The sequence below is a fragment of the Sapajus apella genome, unplaced genomic scaffold (genome assembly GCF_009761245.1).
Source record: "Sapajus apella isolate SASKATOON/1434 unplaced genomic scaffold, GSC_monkey_1.0 scaffold4, whole genome shotgun sequence".
NCBI lineage: Eukaryota > Metazoa > Chordata > Mammalia > Primates > Cebidae > Sapajus > Sapajus apella.
The window spans coordinates 35,023,638-35,042,396 of NW_022436944.1; the positions used below are offsets into that span (position 1 = coordinate 35,023,638).

General features: G+C 36.9%; 1 protein-coding gene and 1 long non-coding RNA gene across 6 annotated transcripts in view; both read right to left on the reverse strand.

The window, feature by feature from the left end:
* LOC116542164 overlaps positions 1-18,276 on the reverse strand; it is a 21,192-nt gene extending 2,916 nt beyond the window's left edge. Inside the window, exon 1 of the long non-coding RNA XR_004265105.1 lies at positions 17,731-18,276. This is a non-coding gene — a long non-coding RNA (uncharacterized LOC116542164). The remainder of the gene's footprint in view (positions 1-17,730) is intronic.
* The window catches only part of NEK11 (NIMA related kinase 11), a 308,049-nt gene that overhangs the window by 146,264 nt on the left and 143,026 nt on the right, over positions 1-18,759 (reverse strand). The gene's annotated exons all lie outside the window — the stretch shown is intronic.

Here is an 18,759-nt window from a genome sequence, read left to right on the forward strand (position 1 = left end):
GTGTGTGTGTGTGTGTGTGTGTGTGTGTGTGTGTGTGTGTGTGTGTGTGTGTGTGTGTGTGTATACACAGAGGATTGGGGAAATTGGTTCACATTCACACAATTATGGGGGCTGGCAAGTCCAAAATCAGCAAGGTAGACCATCAGGATAGAGAAACAGGCTGATACTCAGAAAAGAGTTATTGTTGCAATCTTAAGTCCAAAGGAAGCCTGGAGGCAGAATTCCTTCTTCTTTGGGGAAGATCAGTCTTCTTAAGGCTTTCAACTGATTGGATAAGGCCCACTCACAGTATGAATAGTAATCTGCTTTACTCAAAGCCTACTGATGTAAATGTTAATTGCATTTTAAAAATACCTTCACAGGAACATCTACACTGGTGTTTGACCAAACTACCATGGCCTAGCCAAATAGACACATAAAATTAACTATCACAGCATCTAACAGGAGTATTCTCTTCCAACTTGAATTCTGACGGAGAATACAGTTGCCAAAGAGAACTCAGATCTTCCACAAAGGCTGTAAAAGTCCTAAACAGTGTAATTCCAGGCCTCTTCCAGTACTGAGGAACACCTTGACATTAAGATGTTGACTTCTTGGCAAGGGTGATCAACAGTCTCTTAACAAACAGAAACCTGCAACTACTATCAGCATCTGCAGTCTATCTGGAAAAGCTCTTTGTCTCTAAGTGTTCATGGTAAACTGTCTACAATTCTCTGGTAGAGTTCTCCTCAGTCGTTCTCAGAAAATCATTGTCACCTTCACTTTGAAGTTTTCAAACCTCTCTGGTGAGCCTGCCTGGGTGAAGACGCTGATGCCCATCACGGACAGAGCCAGGTAACCAGGCCACCTTACGGAGTGATGCCTGTACAAGGCTTCTTTTGGTGGATGTGGGTGCTCTGTGTTATACCATAACCATAGAGAAAGTGTCAGCACTAAAGGCTCGGAGATTCATTAAAATCATTTTCCTTACTGATACGCAGTGATTCAGATGGTGATCCTATAACACAGACAGCACACCAATAAAATCATTAATATATATTTTTTTAATTGTAAAGCCTAATTCAGGGAAAACTGCTAAGAAAACTCTACCAGATCTCCTACAACAACCAGGAATTACTTCCAAAGTTTTGAAAAGCTAGGTGTCCTAGGTTGGATTCCTTAGAAAAAGACTCTTGAGATGAGAATTTTTGTAAAAGTTATTTATCAGGAAGGCAGTATCAAGCAGAGGTCCACAAGACGAACCTTTAGTTTAATCCCCCAGAGCTCTAGAGGCAATTAACAGGGAGGCACTGGAGTGTTTATGCTCTTCCATACATTAGTCACTTTGAAAACCCTCCCTCCTAAGGGCTGGGGGTGTGGGAGACGATATATATTCCCAGGTCCTTCTGTCTCTTTTTAAGAATGGGCAAAGCAAGCTCTGGTGCTTGAAAGTAGCCCCCACAAAGAGACAGAGCTGGGACACAAAGCACAAGGAAATGGTAAAGGGATCAAACAGAGTATGAACACATCACTGACAGCAACTGCTATACTAGCGGAGACTTTTTTTTCCTGACACTTGATTCCAATTCTGCTTTCTCTAGTTCTACCTGTTTGTGGTTCCTCTAAAAGGACATACTCCTGCTGCCATGTCTCCACTGAGAATGAGTAATGAAAGCCAAGGTGGTTACCTGTTTTCGATTCCAAAGTGTATTCCAACACTTGTTGGCTCTCAACTCTTTGAACCAACACTTTTACTTATTTACCATTTACATTTCAATTTGATCTAGCTCTATTCATTTGTGAGACTTTGCTTTTACCAAACCCACATTCCAAACTCAAGTGAATCTTTAGTTCACTTTGCACGAAGCCCACCCAACTCCAGCATCTTGCTACACAGACTTTAGTTCCTTAAGGATGGTGAATCTTACCTTCATCGCTATCCCCAGTCCACCTGGCCTCCTGATCTGGGCTGGGTCTTTTATATGTCATCCTGAATTGCTCAGCCATGGTGTTTATTGAACTATAACTCATGTTTACCTGATAGCTTTCCCCAAAAATTAGCACCCTCAGTGGAGAAAATCTTGAAGTCACAGGTTCAGTGCCCTCTCCCCATTAATATTCTGCTCCTGATCCCCTCAGAGCACTACTCCAGTCCTCATGCTGCAAACAATGAAAAGCCCAGGGCATGCCTACTGATTTGCATCAAATTATTTTCATAAACAGCAATGCTAAGTCGTCCCACTAGAAAATTAATTTTGCACTATTTAATAAGTAGGGAGAAATAGATGTGCTGTACATTTGCATTGTAACAGTATTTATTTTTTTTAAAAACTCTATTTTTCTTCTGCTCTCATACCAAGACAATAATCAACACAGAAGATATCTGTAGCCAAATGTGTGGGTGTTTTTCCCACAAACAAGCAATTAGTTCTGCAGTGGACACCAGCTGGGTGTCCCCTAATTCCATTCTGACTATGTATCTATAATATCTATCTATAATATCTGACACTGGAGATGGTGTCAGATCCCACAGGTTGAGAGCTCAGTCCCCAAAACTGCCTGCCCCTCTGCAAACACCAGTCACAAATCCAGGCCTTCTGATCAATTGGCTATAAATCAGAGTTCTCACAATCCCCTCCTCGAGTTTGATTAATTTGCAAGGGAGGCTCACAGAACTCAGAGAAATATTGATGTTTACTGGTTTACTATACAGGATAGGACATAGGATACAGATAAAGAGACGCCTAGGGTGAGGTATAGAGGAAGTGGCATGGAGATTCCATGCCCTCCATGGGTGTGCCACCCTCCAGGACCCTCCATGTGTTCAGTCATCCAGAAGCTGGGCAAACTGTCCCTTTGGGTTTTCTGTAGACTTCATTGGATAGGCATGGTTGAAGCATGGACAACCATGTCAAAATGTAATTGGACAAAAGGGTATGATCGAAATCTGGCAAAGCCTGTTTGTTCAGATTCCTCTTAGACTCTCTATGCAGTGTCCTTTCTCCAGGGTATGGAGCAGGACCCTCTCTAGAATGAAGGTTGGTGACTCACAGTAAGATTAGAGTTCTCCTGTGGGTGGGTACTGAAAGGAGGGCAGGAAAAGTTCAGAGAGAGAGATTCTATTTACTGAAACAAGGGCTATAGAAGTTATGAGCCAGGAACCATGGGTGAAAACTGTATATATATATTATATATGTATATATACGTTATATATATGTATATATATTATACATATTTAAGTGTGTGTGTGTGTGTGTATGTCATAATATCACAGTTCTGAAAATTTTTGTTTCAGCGAAGCTGAAGCCAAGTTTCAATAAAGGGAAGGAAAATGTCTAGCAAGCAATTTTATTTTCAAACTTACATTTCCAATGCTGTTAGGGTATCTACCGACATGCTCAGAACACAAAGGCAATGGGGCTGAGGCTTAGCAAACTGTAGCCTGGAAGCCGAATCTGGGCTGCCTGCCTTTGTAAATTGTTTTTTTTGGGAATACAGCCATAGCCTATAATGTCTATGGCTGTCTTCTCTCTTTAACAATGCCAGAGTTCAGCAGCAGAGTTGAGTTGTTGTGACAGATAATATGTCACAAAGCCTAGAATATTTACTATCTACTGTTTAAGAAAGTTTTTAACCCTTTAATCTGACAACAAATAGCTACTGGTCACTCTCCACAAACAAACCACTAGGAGCAGCCTCTCCTTCAAATCTCTAGCTGCTTCCAATGTATCCATCCATAGTGATTTTGGAAATTCTACAAGTCTTTGTGGTCAGTGAAGCCTAGGATCTCCGTTGTAAACCAGAGGCCTTTTCACCTGACGAGAGAAAAATCTTATTGAGCTTATTCTGGATTCTAAGTGCCCAAGAAGGGAGAAACCACGTTTAGTATCTGATTTCAGCTTATCAAGTTAAGTCTTACTCAAACACTAAACCTCATAGACAAACCCCTCCTGCAGAGCCACACAGGGACAGGAGACAAAATTCTGTGTGAATCTGTGAGGTTCTTAAAGCCTGTACCCTCTGTTATCCATTAACTAAACAATTTCTACCCACTGGTTCAAGGAGATGCAAGACAGTTTTATTTTCGCTCAGGTCATGCGGTAGGGGAAAAAAAAAGACTCATGAGACATTAAAACTCAAGTGAACTGTATTTAAAATCTTAATTTCCATTCCTCATGTGTTGCAGGATTTCATGAGAAATTAACATTAAATTGGTTTAGAGTAGTTGGTTATACAGGATGGCTGCCAGAAAGAAAAAAAAAATGACTGGAGGGACAGACATTCCTACAACCTGCTGTTTAGCATTTGCTCAGGGAAAAATCTCCACTCGTGATAAACTCTCAACCTAAATTTACTCACACACTCCAATGTTGCAGTGAACACATAACTTTGTAAACTTGGTGGAGGTATTTCTGAATGAAAAACTACAAAATGCTGGGTAGAAGGAGAGGCATGTTTCTGTCAGAGAGAACATTTCCCCTAGATATGTACAGAGTTTGCTCTCTCATTTCGTTTGTCTCTACTAAAATGATACCTCCTAAAAAGACTAGATAAGTGCAATCAAATGAATAAATACAAAGCAAATACTTGCAAAACTACTATATAGGTGAAAAAATTTAAAATTAACCAGTGGTCCAGAAACACCACCATATTCTGATATTCCATATCCCCTTCTAGTTGTAAGCCTGCTTTTCACCCTAGAAATAACCAACATTTTAACTTTTATGGTAAGCATTTCCTTGCTTTTCTTTATGGTTTCCAAAATATATATAATTCCTAAATGACATTGTCTGGTTTATCTGGTTTAACGGTTATTCAAAAGAAATCGTATCTTGGGGAATCTTTTGTATCTTGCTTCTTTTAGTTAAGTCTACAAGATTTATCTAAATTGTTATAGACAGCTCAAGTCCATTTACTTTTATTGCTGTAGAGCATCCCATTGTATGAATATACTGTAATTTATTTGTGATGCTATTAATAGGGATATTCATTGTTGCTAGAGACTATTACCACATTCTTGTATACATCTCCTGGTGTACACGTTACCAAAACACCAGGGGTTGGGTCTAGGTCCTGCTGCTCACAGCAGAGAAAGCCAATCACTGAGACAATGAGTACTGCCAAGGAAGAAGGTCTTAATCAGGTGCTGCAGCCAAAGAGATGGGAGCTCAGCCTCAACTCCATCTCCCTGACTCACTAAATCTATGGGTTTATACAGCAGGGAAGAAATGTAACAATGTAAAAGAACACAAGAACTAGGGAGAGGCACTGGAGGCATCTGGTGAGTTTTGCTAGTTTACTACTGTTTTTGAGAGACCTAACGGTCCTCTTCTGAGGAAGGCACTCAGATATAACAAATACAAGTTTTCAGCTTTAAGAGCAGAAGGGTCAATTTCTATGTCTATCCAAAATAACTGTCTATGGGACTGCTGGGTCACTTTCACACATATGCATATATGTTTCTAAGGAATGCAACCAGGAGTGAAATTGTTGAGTCATAGGGTGTGCAGCTTTATTAGATGATGCCAAGAGCTATTTTCCAAACAAGAGGCACCAATTTATACTCCCACCAGTAATGGAAGCAAAATTTGTCTTTGTAGTTACACATCCTTAACAACACTTGGTATTACCATACTTGTTCTGAGTGATATGTAGTGGTATCTTAATGTGGACTTTAATTTTCATTATCTTGATTTACTCTATGAATTACAGGTTAAAAATTAATTTCCTTCAGTACACAGACGTCAATTACTTATGTTTTTATTTATTGCTATTTAGGTGAGGAATTCGTTTCATTGTCTCTCATTTGAAAGTAATTCCTTGGCTTTTCTCTAGATTCTTTTAAAATTTCTGCATTGGTTGTCTAAAGTTTTTTTTTTTTTTTTTTTTCTTTTTTTTTTTTTTTTTTTTTTGGAGACGGAGTTTTCCTCTTGTTACCCAGGCTGGAGTGCAATGGCGCGATCTCGGCTCACCGCAACCTCCGCCTCCCGGGTTCAGGCAATCCTCCTGAGTAGCTGGGATTACAGGCACGCGCCACCATGCCCAGCTAATTTTTTGTATTTTTAGTAGAGACGGGGTTTCACCATGTTGACCAGGATGGTCTCGATCTCTTGACCTCGTGATCCACCCGCCTCGGCCTCCCACAGTGCTGGGATTACAGGCTTGAGCCACCGCGCCCGGCCTAAAGTTTTAATATGATATATCAAGCTATAGATTTCTTTATTTCATAACTTGGTATTTGTTTGTCTCTTGAATCTGTTGAATGATATCCATCACCAATTCTGGAAAATTTTCCCCTGTTATTTCCTGAAATACTGTTTCTCTCTGGGACTCCAGTTAAGCGATATTAGATCTCACTGTGTTCCCCAGGGCTTTGCCTTTTCTTCTGTAATTCCCTGTTTTGTCTCTCAATACTTTAACATATTCTCACCTTTCAGTTCATTAATTTCTGCTTTAGCTGCGCATAAGCTTTATGAAAACTATTCTCATCTACGGAAATCTTGCTGGCATTACCCAGCCTACATTATCAGAAGTAGAATGCCATTGTCTTTTATAAGATATATTTTACTTCTATTTGTAGATTTTTATTCATTTTCTAACTTCTCCTCTAGAATTTTACATTCCAAGAGGTTAGGGACTAAAAAAAAAAATGATCTTTTAAAAAATTATTGAGTAAAAATATTGTTTTAAAAGTTATAAAATATTTCTTCAAAACTATTATGCATTTTACCAACAATGTATAAAAATCCTGTTTTCCTCTATGCTTTTGTTAACATTGCATATTCTGCCTTGTAACTCTTTCCCATTTTACAAAACTGTGACATATTACAGTTTTATTTTTATTTATTTAATAAGGCTGAATCACTTTTTATTAGCCATTTGTGAGATTCTTCATGAAATTGGTAATTTCCTTCACTCATTTTTCTTTTGGGTTTTCTTTTTTTCTTGATTTAAAGCAGTAGGTAGAATATATATTTTATACGTTATAACCTGTACATAATGTAAGAATTGCAATTATTTTCTTAATTTGTTATTTCTCATTTACCTTTTAACTTTATTATGTCTTTTGCTATACAGAAATTTTGCAGCTAGGCATGGCAGCTCACGCCTGTAATCCCAGCACTTTGGGAGGCCAAGGCGGGAGGATCACAAGGTCAGGAGTTTGAGACCAGCCTGGCCAATATGGTGAAACTCCGTTTCTACGAAAAATACAAAAATTAGCTGGGTGTGGTGGTGGTCACCTGTCCCAACTTCTCAGGAGGCTGAGGCAGGAGAATTGCTTGAGCCCAGGAGGCAGAGGTTGCAGTGAGCTGAGATTGCGCCACTGCACTCCAGCCTAGGAGAGAGAGTGAGACTCCTTCTCAAAGGAATAAAAAAGAAAAGCAAATTTTGCATTTTTATATAGGCAATTCTGTAAGTCTTTATGACTTCTGAGTTCATTTCATAATTATGAAGAAATTCCTTACTCCAAGAATATGAAGTTAGTCTTAGATATCTTCTTTTATTATTTGTTTTGTGTCTTAAATATTTAAATTTTTAATTTACTGAGATTTATTTTTGTATGTGGTATACAGTAAGAATCTATTTTTTTCCCCAAACAGGCAATTTTCCAACACTACTTATTTAAATAAATCTTTCTTCAATAAATAAAACAATGTATTTTTATATACTAAACTAATATTTAGGCAATTTTTTTGGATTCTTTACTTTGCTCCATTGATCTGTTTATCACTGCATATGTCTAGAAGGTCTTAAGGACTGCTAATAGGGTATTTGAAGAAAACATTTAAGAGTTTTATATCACAGTAGAACCTAGCTATTTTACTAATAATCATTTTGCATATTCTATTTAATATTTATCATAAATAATAATTATAACTTACAAAGGACTTTCAATATATTATTACATAGAATAGTCACAAACCCATATAAATATATTTCCATTCATTCATTAAGCAAATATTTACCGGACACATTTTATAAATAACTGTACTAGTTAATGGGTATAAAAATTATCAAAGTCGACAGAGCTCCTACTCTGATGAAACTTACATACTAATAGAATTTATAAAAATTTCTTCAATTATATATATATTCAGAAATATGTATTCTTTATATATATACTTTGTAGACATAATATGTATCACAACTGATAAAGGTACTATAAAGGAAAAGAACAGTGTTCCAGCATCAACTCATGGCACAAATCTAGGGACCACCTTCACATCATCTCTGGATGATGTTGTGCAGTACACAACAGGCACAATTGTATGCAGTTGCCCTGCAGGTGCTAATATAAGATTAACATATGAGATCTAATTTATATCTGTGGCTCAGAGAAGAATTCTCTGCAAATAGGATCTTTAGACTGAGGCCTGAAGGACAGATGGGCATGAACTAGGTACATGGTGAGGTCATACGATGTGGCTTCCAAGACAGGCTTCTCAAAGATGGGAAAGATGTGGGCACACCCAGAGAACCACATGGCTGGACTATCAGGAGTGGGGAGGCCAATCATTCTGGTTTTCAGTGCTTAAACTGAGCAAGTCTCAGGCAAACTGGGATGGCTGGTCACCGTAAGTGGAGTGAGATGGAGTGTAGCATGGGGTGAGGTTGGAGGTGGGGTGGAGAAGAGCAGGTAAGCAGGAGCCTTGCAGGCACATGAAAGTTTTTCTGTTGTGTATCCTATACACAAAAGAAAAATAATAGAGGTTTTAAGCCAGCAATGGCAAACTCTGAATTACATTTTTAAAAGATCACTTTGGTAGGCATGTAGAGAACGAACTGGTTGGAGGCAGGAGACTAGCTGGAGGTAAATGCAGCACTTGAGATGGGGGCTCCTCAGAGCTGGACAATTGGAGGTTCTCACCATGCTTATTTCCATGAGCAGCTCAATAGAACCTCAGAATCCATGTTATAGATGACAATGTTGAAACTTGGGAAAGGTTCAGAACTTGTCTGACATCACACAGCTGATGCGGAAAGGCTAGATTCAACCTCACGTCTTTTCACTCTGTATCCCTTGATTTCTCACTATACCATGCAGACTTCTTGCTTTATATTTACTATATAAGAAAACAAACTTGAAGAGATGCATTCAATTGCATGATCGGTAGGATGACTGTTTCTTAGAAAAATAAAAAGGGAAAATATATTTTGTACTTAGTAAATATTGTGGTTTCTCCTAGTTAATCATTTGTTAAAACTCAATTTAAAACACAAAATTCACAGTTAAAATGTTGAGATAATTATTTAAGTAAAAAATATAAATTTACAAAACTTAATGTAAATAGTGTAAATATTGTGTGGCTTCACTTGAAAAATGAAAATGACTATTTTGAACAATGGGGAAGAGAAAAATTATCAGTGTTGAAGTAATAAAATATTATGCATTTCTGACTCTAAGTTCTTAATTTATAGGATCCTATTGAAAACCCCTAGAAAACTCTCTAGGATGTAATAAATCTTGACAATGGAAGAGGTGCATATATATAGAAATATAAATGTGGGCCCATCATGCCATTGCTGTGCATTCAACTAGAACTGCATTTATTCCAGCAGTACATTAAGTGCTTTTGTCAAATGCACCTAATTTTTCATAAGCTATTCAACTAAAAATAACTATCTATCTTTCCAAGAGAAAATTAAACAAAAAAAGGAATACATTCATTTAAGAATATAACTTGGAAAATCGAAATAAAACTATATGTGTAATTTGTCAATGCTGACAGAGAGCAATCCATCTAAAGATATTCCCTAAAATCCATGCCACAGGGGCAGAACGCATTTCACTGTCACCACACCTCCCAGTGTCTGAAAGTTTTATTTCCATGATGATAAACCTGAAAATCAACTTGCTGTAATGCGTTGATTGCATTTGCTGATACTACAGCTCTTCAAGGACTATTTTTTTGAAAAGTTGACAAGTAACACAAAATTATTTATCAGGCAATTGCATCTTATTTGGGATTCTTCAGTGATGAAAAACTGCTGTGCCTAGTGAATGCTGGAGCCAGGCATTTGGGTGATTCATTTAGAAACTCTCAAACTCTCAGGAGAAATATTTAAGTAAATGACTGTACTTCACCACACAATTATCCCCAGAGGAGGCCCCCCAACGATTTCAAGATCTTGCACCTACCTACTTAGCACATAAAATGGTATCTATTAAAGCATAAAAGTGCATCATCTCAGTAAGAATGCAGAATTTTATGATCGTTACAATAACACTAAAAACATTAAGGCTGTTTATTAATGATTTCACACCCATGAAATTCAAATAAAGTAGGGCTTTTACCTTAGAGTACCCTATTTATGAAATGCATTCCTATTGCTTCATTATTCCTTTTCCGGTTTATTAAAAATTGTTTAATAGTGCATACAAATGGAGAAATTTTTTCATGATATCCTGGAATATTTAATGCTAGCTCTTGCAATTTCATTTTATGCCTAGAAAAGAAGTTCTCAAAGAGCGGTCCAGGAACCCCTAAAAGTCCCTGAGATTCTTTCAGGAAGTCCAAACTCTAACAATACCAAAATGTTATTTGCCTTTTTCACTCTTGTCCTATCATTAGTAGACAGTCTTCCTGAGGCTATATGGCGTGGAATATCACAATAGACTAAATACAAAGCACATATGAGACTACAGCTGCCTTTTCTTAGGCTAGTCATTAAAGAATATAAAAAATGTAAACTAACACCATTATTCTTAGTAAATTTATTTTGAAAAATATAGTTAACTTTCATAAGTATGCAATTTTATTAATATGTATAAATTTATTAGTTATTTTTAAGTGACTATTTTTAGATTCTCACTTTTACTTTCTAATACAATATATATCTATAGATATAACCATGTAAACAAAAGCTCTTTGGTGTCTCGAACAAATTTTTAAGTGTGTTAAGGTGTCCTGGTGCCAAAAAGTTTGAAAACTGCTAACCTCGAATTAATTCAAACTTTAATGTGCCTATGACTCACTGAGATGTTGTTAAAAATGCATCTTCTGATCTAGGAAGTCTGAAGTGAAGTCCAAGGTTCTGCATTTCTAACAATTTCTCAGGATACTAGTGATGTTAATCCACGGGCCACACTTAGAGTAACAAAGAGCTAGTTTATTGGCTCTAAATTGCTATGCTATGATACATTCCTATGTTGTGAGTACTTCCTCTGAGATTTTGAATCAATGCGTATTGCCAATATAATGGAAAATACATGTTTTTTACCATGATGCCTACTGGATGGAATTTTGAGCTCAGAGAGCAATGATTATAGGAATATGATGTACTGAGAGCAAAAAGTAAGAGGTGAGGCATCAAATGACATCACAGTGACACCAAAGAATCATAGAGTTCCTAGGGACAGGTAACAAGATGGCCTGTGTGATTATAAAAAGTCAAGAAACAACAGATGCTAGCAAGGTTGTGGGGAAACAAGAATGCTTTTACACTGTTGGAGGGAGTATAAATTCATTTAACCATTGTGGAAGACAGTGTGGTGATTCCTCAAAGACCAAGAACTAGAAATACCATTTGACCCAGGAACTCCATTCCCGCATATATACCCAAAGGAATAGAAATCATTCTGTTGTAGAGAACAGGCACATGTATGTTCATTGCAGCACTATTCACAATAGCAAAGAAATAGAATCAACCTAAATGGCCATCAACGATAGACTGGATAAAGAAAATGTGATGCATATACACCATGGAATACTACACAGCCATAAAAAATGAGATGATGTCCTTTGCAGGAGCATACATAGAGCTGAAAGCCATTATCCTCAGCAAACTAACACAGTAACAGAAAACCAAACACCACATGTTCTCACTTATAAGTCAGAGCTGAACAATGAGAACACATGACCACAGGGAGGGGAACAACACACACTGGTGCCTGTTTGGGGCTAGGGGGAGGGACAGCATCAGGATAAAAGGCTAGTGCATGTGGGCCCGAATACCTAGATGATGGGTTGATAGGTGCAGCAAACCACCATGGCACATGTTTACCTATGGAACAAACCTGCACATTCTGCACACATATCTTGGAACTTTAAATTTTATTTTATTTTATTTAATAAAAGATGATGGCCTGTGAACATGTTAGCACAGTCAGGGCAATGACCCACTCTCCTCCAAAATGGCACAGAGCTAAAGGGGCCAAGGGAAACATTTAAAAATTTTTTCTAAAATCTGCTCTTCCTTAATTAGTAGTTACCTTTCATCACTCTCAAGTATACCACTAAAATTTCTCATTTGGGATGTTATAAACACAAAAAGGTTGGTCCTGTTCAAAATGTATAATCTCACAAATAAAAGAAGGCTAAATATAAGGCTAGACACCATATGCTCATAAGCAACTGCTTATGCAAATTGTCAAATCATTATATCTCAAAATGGATTTGTGGGAGGTGGAGGGTGGAAGGAAAGAAGCAGGTTAATTTAGTTTTATGCTATTTGAAGTCAAGAAAACAGGTCATGTGGAATTAAGCTGGGAGAAGGGTTGGGTTTGTTCATTTCTTCTAGAGTCAAAAGGGAAAAATCAATTTGCGATATAAAAAAAGATAAAGTCGCTTTGATTTCTACAGCCCAAAATGCCCAGGCACAAACGCATGCAATGAAAGACTGCACGCATCTTAAACTCATCTACAAATATTTACTTTGCCAGCTAATCTTTAATAGTAAGAAGAACTTCCATTAATAATTTAAAGGAGCCTTGGCCAGAAAAACATAAAATCAGACAAATGAAGGGGTTAGCAGGAAAGGATGATTAGGGTTAGCTATGATGCTAGGTAGGTATGTTTACACTACACATTCATATAAGTTTATCCCTACATGTGGACGCCAAGGCATGGACCAATGAGATGGGTTTGCAAGCAACCCACCCTGCAAGATCAGAGACAAGTCTACCTGGTGAGCTGCAAATGCTGACAACGTCACATACTTCCCTGAAGATAGACGTGGAAAACTGACTGATAAAGGAGAGAGTAAGTCAAATTCATTATACTGCTTTCACTTATACATACCAGTATGAAACACAATCATGTTGGATCTTTTTAGAGGTTTCCTTTTTTTTTTTTAAGTCTTTTAGAAGCAAGAGAAAAAGAGAAGTCAGTTGAAAATGTTGCCACTGATGAGTAAGAAAGATATTAGATTTTGCTGCCATAGTTACTTGCCAGAAAGTTCTTTTTTCTTTTTCTTTTTTTTCTGGAGATGTGCTATTTCACTTCAAAAAATGAAACAGTTTGACAAGTGATTCTAGGGGCTCTCTCACAACAATTAGTATCTGATACTGAGGTGGCCCTTAATGCCACAAAACAAAATGGGAAGTTCCTTTATAAAAATCAAAGAATACTGATTTCAATGCCTATCATAAATTTCTAAGTTAAAGTCTGGACTAAATACCAAAGCAAGCTATTTCAATCATTTCCACAAAAAAAAAAAAAAAAACAAAAAAAAAACACCTAACATATGAATGAAAGATGGTAGTTATTTGACTGGAAGCAGGCATAATCCAGTATAGCTGTATTAGTTTTCCATGTCTGCTGTGATAAATTTTGTGATTTAACATAACAAAAAGTTATCTTATAGTTCTATATATCAGAAGTCTGGCATGGATCTCACTGAACTAACATATACTTGTTGGCAGGGTGCCTTCGTCTCTGGGGGATCCAGGAAGGAAGAATCCATTTCCTTCTCTTTTCCAGCTTCTAAATGTCACCTGCTTTCCTTGGCTCATTGTCCCCTTTCTCCATCTTCAAAGCTACCAATGTTGGGCCAATTCCTTGTCTCACTGCCATCTCTCTGGTTCTCCTGTCTGCCTCCCTCTTCTACTTTTAAGAATCTTTGTAGCACTGAGCCCATTCAAATAATCAGCATAATCTCCCTATCTGATTAGCAACCTTAGTTCCATCTGTAACCTTAATTCATTCCCTTCTGTCACGTAACTTAACACATTCACAGCCTTAGGATATCAGGATTTTAAGGACATCTCTGGAGCCCATTCTTCTTCCTACAATAATAGCTTTCTTTAGCTGGCAGGAATGAGGAGCTCGACAGACTGTAAATATTGCCCTTACAAATATAACCCTGTTCTGCAGCAGTTTTGGCAAGGTTTCATATGGTCCCCAATACAGAATTTTATATGTTATGGACTGAATTAAGAGATTTAAGAACCAACTTAATAAATGCCTCACATATATTTAAAGTTTTGCTTTTTAGGTTTAATCATGAAATTTAAAAGTAAAAAACATACATTGTTTTTGTCATCAGTTTTATTATTGAATATGAAGAAATAAGCTTATTTTATAATAGCTCATTTTGGTACAAGTCAATGTATTCTTTTGTAAAAGAATAAAAGTATTAGTCTCTCTAACTGGAACATAAAGTTCACATCATTCAATTATGTATTTGGATTTTGTTCATTACTCTAATTTCAGAGTCAGACAACTAAGACAGACTGCTCACCCATAGATCAGTAGTGCTCACCCATATCTGATTCTCTCCTCCTTCGACACAGGTAAGACTGTACTTCCCATGCCCTTGCTGGAAAGTTGGGCCACATGACTAGTTTTAGTCAACGAAATTGAAAGGAAGTAATTTCCAAGCTGAAGAACTTATGTGTAGGTGTACTACTTCCAATCTATTCTGCTGATTGTGGGGGCAATGCAAGCCACATGCTGAGATGGTGGCAGTACAAAATAGAAGCAGCCTTGGTCCTTAGTAATTGCACAGGGAATATCTGCCCTGATAGATTCCTTCCCACATTGGACTTTATAGGAATGAGCTATAAACTTCTTGTTACCTAGGTCAGTAGGTGTATTTGTTACAGCAGCAAGTCTAGCCTAGCCTGAACAATATAATTGAGAAACATCACATTGTACTTTACAGAATCAAAGACACTATCAATTTTGAAATTAATCATTAGGAGATATATTACTAATAAAACTACTGTCCATGTAATTATGATATACCATTTATTTTAACATGCATCTCAATTTCAGAGATGTTCAAATGTACAAAACTGTGTACTTTAGACTGGATGACATATGGTATATGTCTAATTGTAAGGAAACCTAGAAAATTTTAAAACTTGCCTCATTTTCTAATAAGAATATCAAATTTGAATGTCGAACTACTAGGAATATACGTCAGATAAATTTCTATTTATGATACGTTGTTAGTTTAGTAACACATTTAAACTTATGCTCTCATATTATATAAAATATTTAGAGCTACTGATTCTTTCCCACTCTGCAATTTCATGAAATACAATTATTTAAACTCCTCACACGCATACAGACTAAGCGTCCTTGTCATGACTATGAGTTGTGTAACTCCTTCCAGCTCATATGTTTCAGATAAAGCTCCCCTTGAAATCTGCATAGGAAACTGTCAGTACAAGTTTTATCTTTTTCTTAGCCCGTCTGCACTATTATAACAAAATATCAAGGACTGGGCAATTTATAAAGAACAGAAATTTATTTCTCACAGTTCTGGAGGCTGGGAAGTCCAAGATCAAGGCAACAGCAACTTCAGTTTTGTGGTGAGGGCTGCTCTCTACTGCCGACAGGGCATGTTATTGCTCCGTCCTCTGGAGTAAAGGAACATTGTGTCCTCACGTGGTGAAAGGTGGAAGGACAAGAGGGATAAACTCACTCCATCAAGCCCTTTGATAAGGGGACTTAATCCCATTCAAAGGAGGGAGTCCTCATGAGCTAATTGCCTTTTAATGACCCACCTCTTAATACTATCGCACTGCCAACAACTGAATTTTTGAGAGCAGACATTCAAGTCATAACAATCTTACAGTACAAGTACAGTCATGCACTGCATAATGACGTATCAGTCAACAATGAACCACATATACAGTGGTGTTCCCATAAGATAATAATTAAGCTAAAAATTCCTAATACCTAGTGACATTGTAGCCATCATAACATCATAGAGCAACACATTACTCACATGTTCATAGTGATGCAATGTAAACACACCTATGGCACTATCAGTCACATAAAAGTATAGTGCATAAAAGTATGTAAATATTATCATAACTACGTTACTACTTTATATATTTACTATACTACACTATTATCATTAGAGTATACTTCTACTTATTTTAAAAAAGTTAACTGTAAAGTCTTCAGAAGGTATTCCAGAAGAAGACATTGTTATCATAGGAAGTGACAGCTCCCTGCATGTTATGGCCCCTGGAGTCCTCCCAGTGGGATGAGATAATGGAGGTGAAAGGCAGAAAGCATAGGCTAATATGTGTGTTTGTGACTTAGTTTTCAACAAAACTTCAAAAGTTAAAAAAAAATTAATGTTAAAAATAGAAAATGCTCAATCTACCCATCTGACAAAGGGCTAATAACCAGAATCTACAAAGAATTAAAACAGATATACAAGAAAAAAAACAAACAACCCCATTCAAAAGTGGGCAAATGATATGAACAGACACTTTTCAAAAGAAGATATACATGAGGCCAATAAACATATGAAAAAATGCTCATCATCTCTGGTCATTAGAGAAATGCAAATCAAAACCACATTGAGATATCATCTCATGCCAGTTAGAATAGTGATCATTAAAAAATCTGGAGACAACAGGTGCTGGAGAGGATGTGGAGAAATAGGAACACTCTTACACAGTTGGTAGGAGTGTAAATTAGTTCAACCACTGTGGAAGACAGTGTGGCGATTTCTCAAGGATCTAGAAATAGAAATTCCATTTGAACCAGCAATCCCATTACTGGGCATATACCCAAAGAACGATAAATCATTCTACTATAAAGACACACGCACATATATGTTCATTGCAGTCCTATGTACAATAGCAAAGACCTGGAACCAACCCAAATGCCCATCAATGATAGATTGGACAAAGAAAATATGGTACATATACACCAGGAAATACTATGCAGCCATAAAAAATGATGAGTTCGTGTCCTTTGTAGGGACTTGGATGAATCTGGAAACCATCATTCTCAGCAAACTGACACAAGAACAGAAAATCAAACACCACATATTCTCACTCATAGGTGGGTGTTGAAAATGAGAACATGTGGACTCAGGGAGAGGAGCATCACACACTGGGGGTAGTTGGGTGGGGTAGGGGAGAGACAGCGGTGGGGAGGGAAGGGTGGGGAGGGATAACACGGGGAGAAATGCCAGATATAGTATGCACCTAAAGTTAAATAAATAATTTTTTTAAAAAAAGAAAAAAAATAGAAAATGCTTATAGAATGTTACAAAAAAGAAAATATTCTTGTACAGCTGTACAATGTGTGTTTTAAGCTCAGTGTTATAAAAGAGCCAAAAATTTTTAAAAAATTAAATTTTATAAAGCAAAAACATTACAGTAAGCTAAGGTTAATTTGTTATTGAAGAAAGAAAAATATTTTAAAAATAAATTTAGTGTAGCCTAAGTGTACAGTGCTTATATATAAAGTCTACAGCAGTGTACAGTAGTGAATGTTCTAGGCCTTCACATTCACTCACCACTCGTCACTGACTCACCCAGAGCAACTTCTAGTCCTGCAAGCTCTATTCATGGTAAGTGCCCTGTACAGGTTTACCATCTTTTATCTTTTATACTGTATTTTTACTGTATATTTTCTATGTTTAGATACACAAATACTTACCCCTGTGTTACAACTGCCTACAATATTCAGGACAGTAATATGCTGTAGAGGTTTGCAACGTAGGAACAACAGGCTATACCATAGATCCTACATGTGCATTAGACTATATCACCTAGGTATGTGTAAGTACAATTCTCTGATGTTTGCTCAAGGATGAAACTGCCTAATGACACAATTTCTCAGAACATATTCCTGTCATTAAGAAGTACAGGACTGTATTCATTTGAGTGATATTTGAACAGGTTTTCTGTATGTTGTTGTTTATCCTGTCTCTGTAATTTTTATAATATAACTACTTACTATCCTTTTTAAAGCGCCTTTCAAGACTTGTTAACAAAGACATCCCAGTTTTACAACTTAGGCTAGGGCAGGAGTCAGGTGCATAACCTCAGTACTGTAAGGCAGCATACGATATGTTCTAAGAAAGGAGAAAAATGATCATGGAGATTAGTCAAGGAGTTCTGGTAGGAGACATCAGAACATGTCAAATCAAGGAGGAGGTCTTTGAGCTGGGTCTTAAAGGACAGGTTAGATTCTAACAAGTAGGCAAGAGGTGATAAGCACCATCTAACCATTCTATGTCTGGCTTGGTAGTAATATCTCCTGTAACTGAGCTAAATACAGTAATAGACATGTATGTTACTATATGTTAGCATAACATACAGTATGTTACAATATTAGACTATATCAAACATACAGTATGTTATGCTAACATATAGTAACATACATGTCTTACTGTATTTAGATATGTTATATCTAATACATGGTATCTCACTTAATACAGAATTTTCAGATTGGTATTACTAACTGCATTTTATTAAAAATTAAAAAATAAATTTAAAAACTGCAAACCAGAGAAATTACCTTCCTCAAAATCACAATGCCATCACATGGGAAAGACAGGACTCAAATGCAGTTCTGAATGATTCCCTTTCTTATGGCAGCTTAGCTTTCTTTGGGCATCACAACAATGTTCTCCAAGTGGTAAGCACATAAGCCCTGAGCACGACTGTGAAACCTGCATGCATGGAAAATAAATTCATCAACTAAAGGAAAACCACACCATGGTATGTGCAGAGCACTGTCTGAAGCACACCTTATATAAGGTTTGACTCTATTTCATTTGTTTTTATCCAACCTT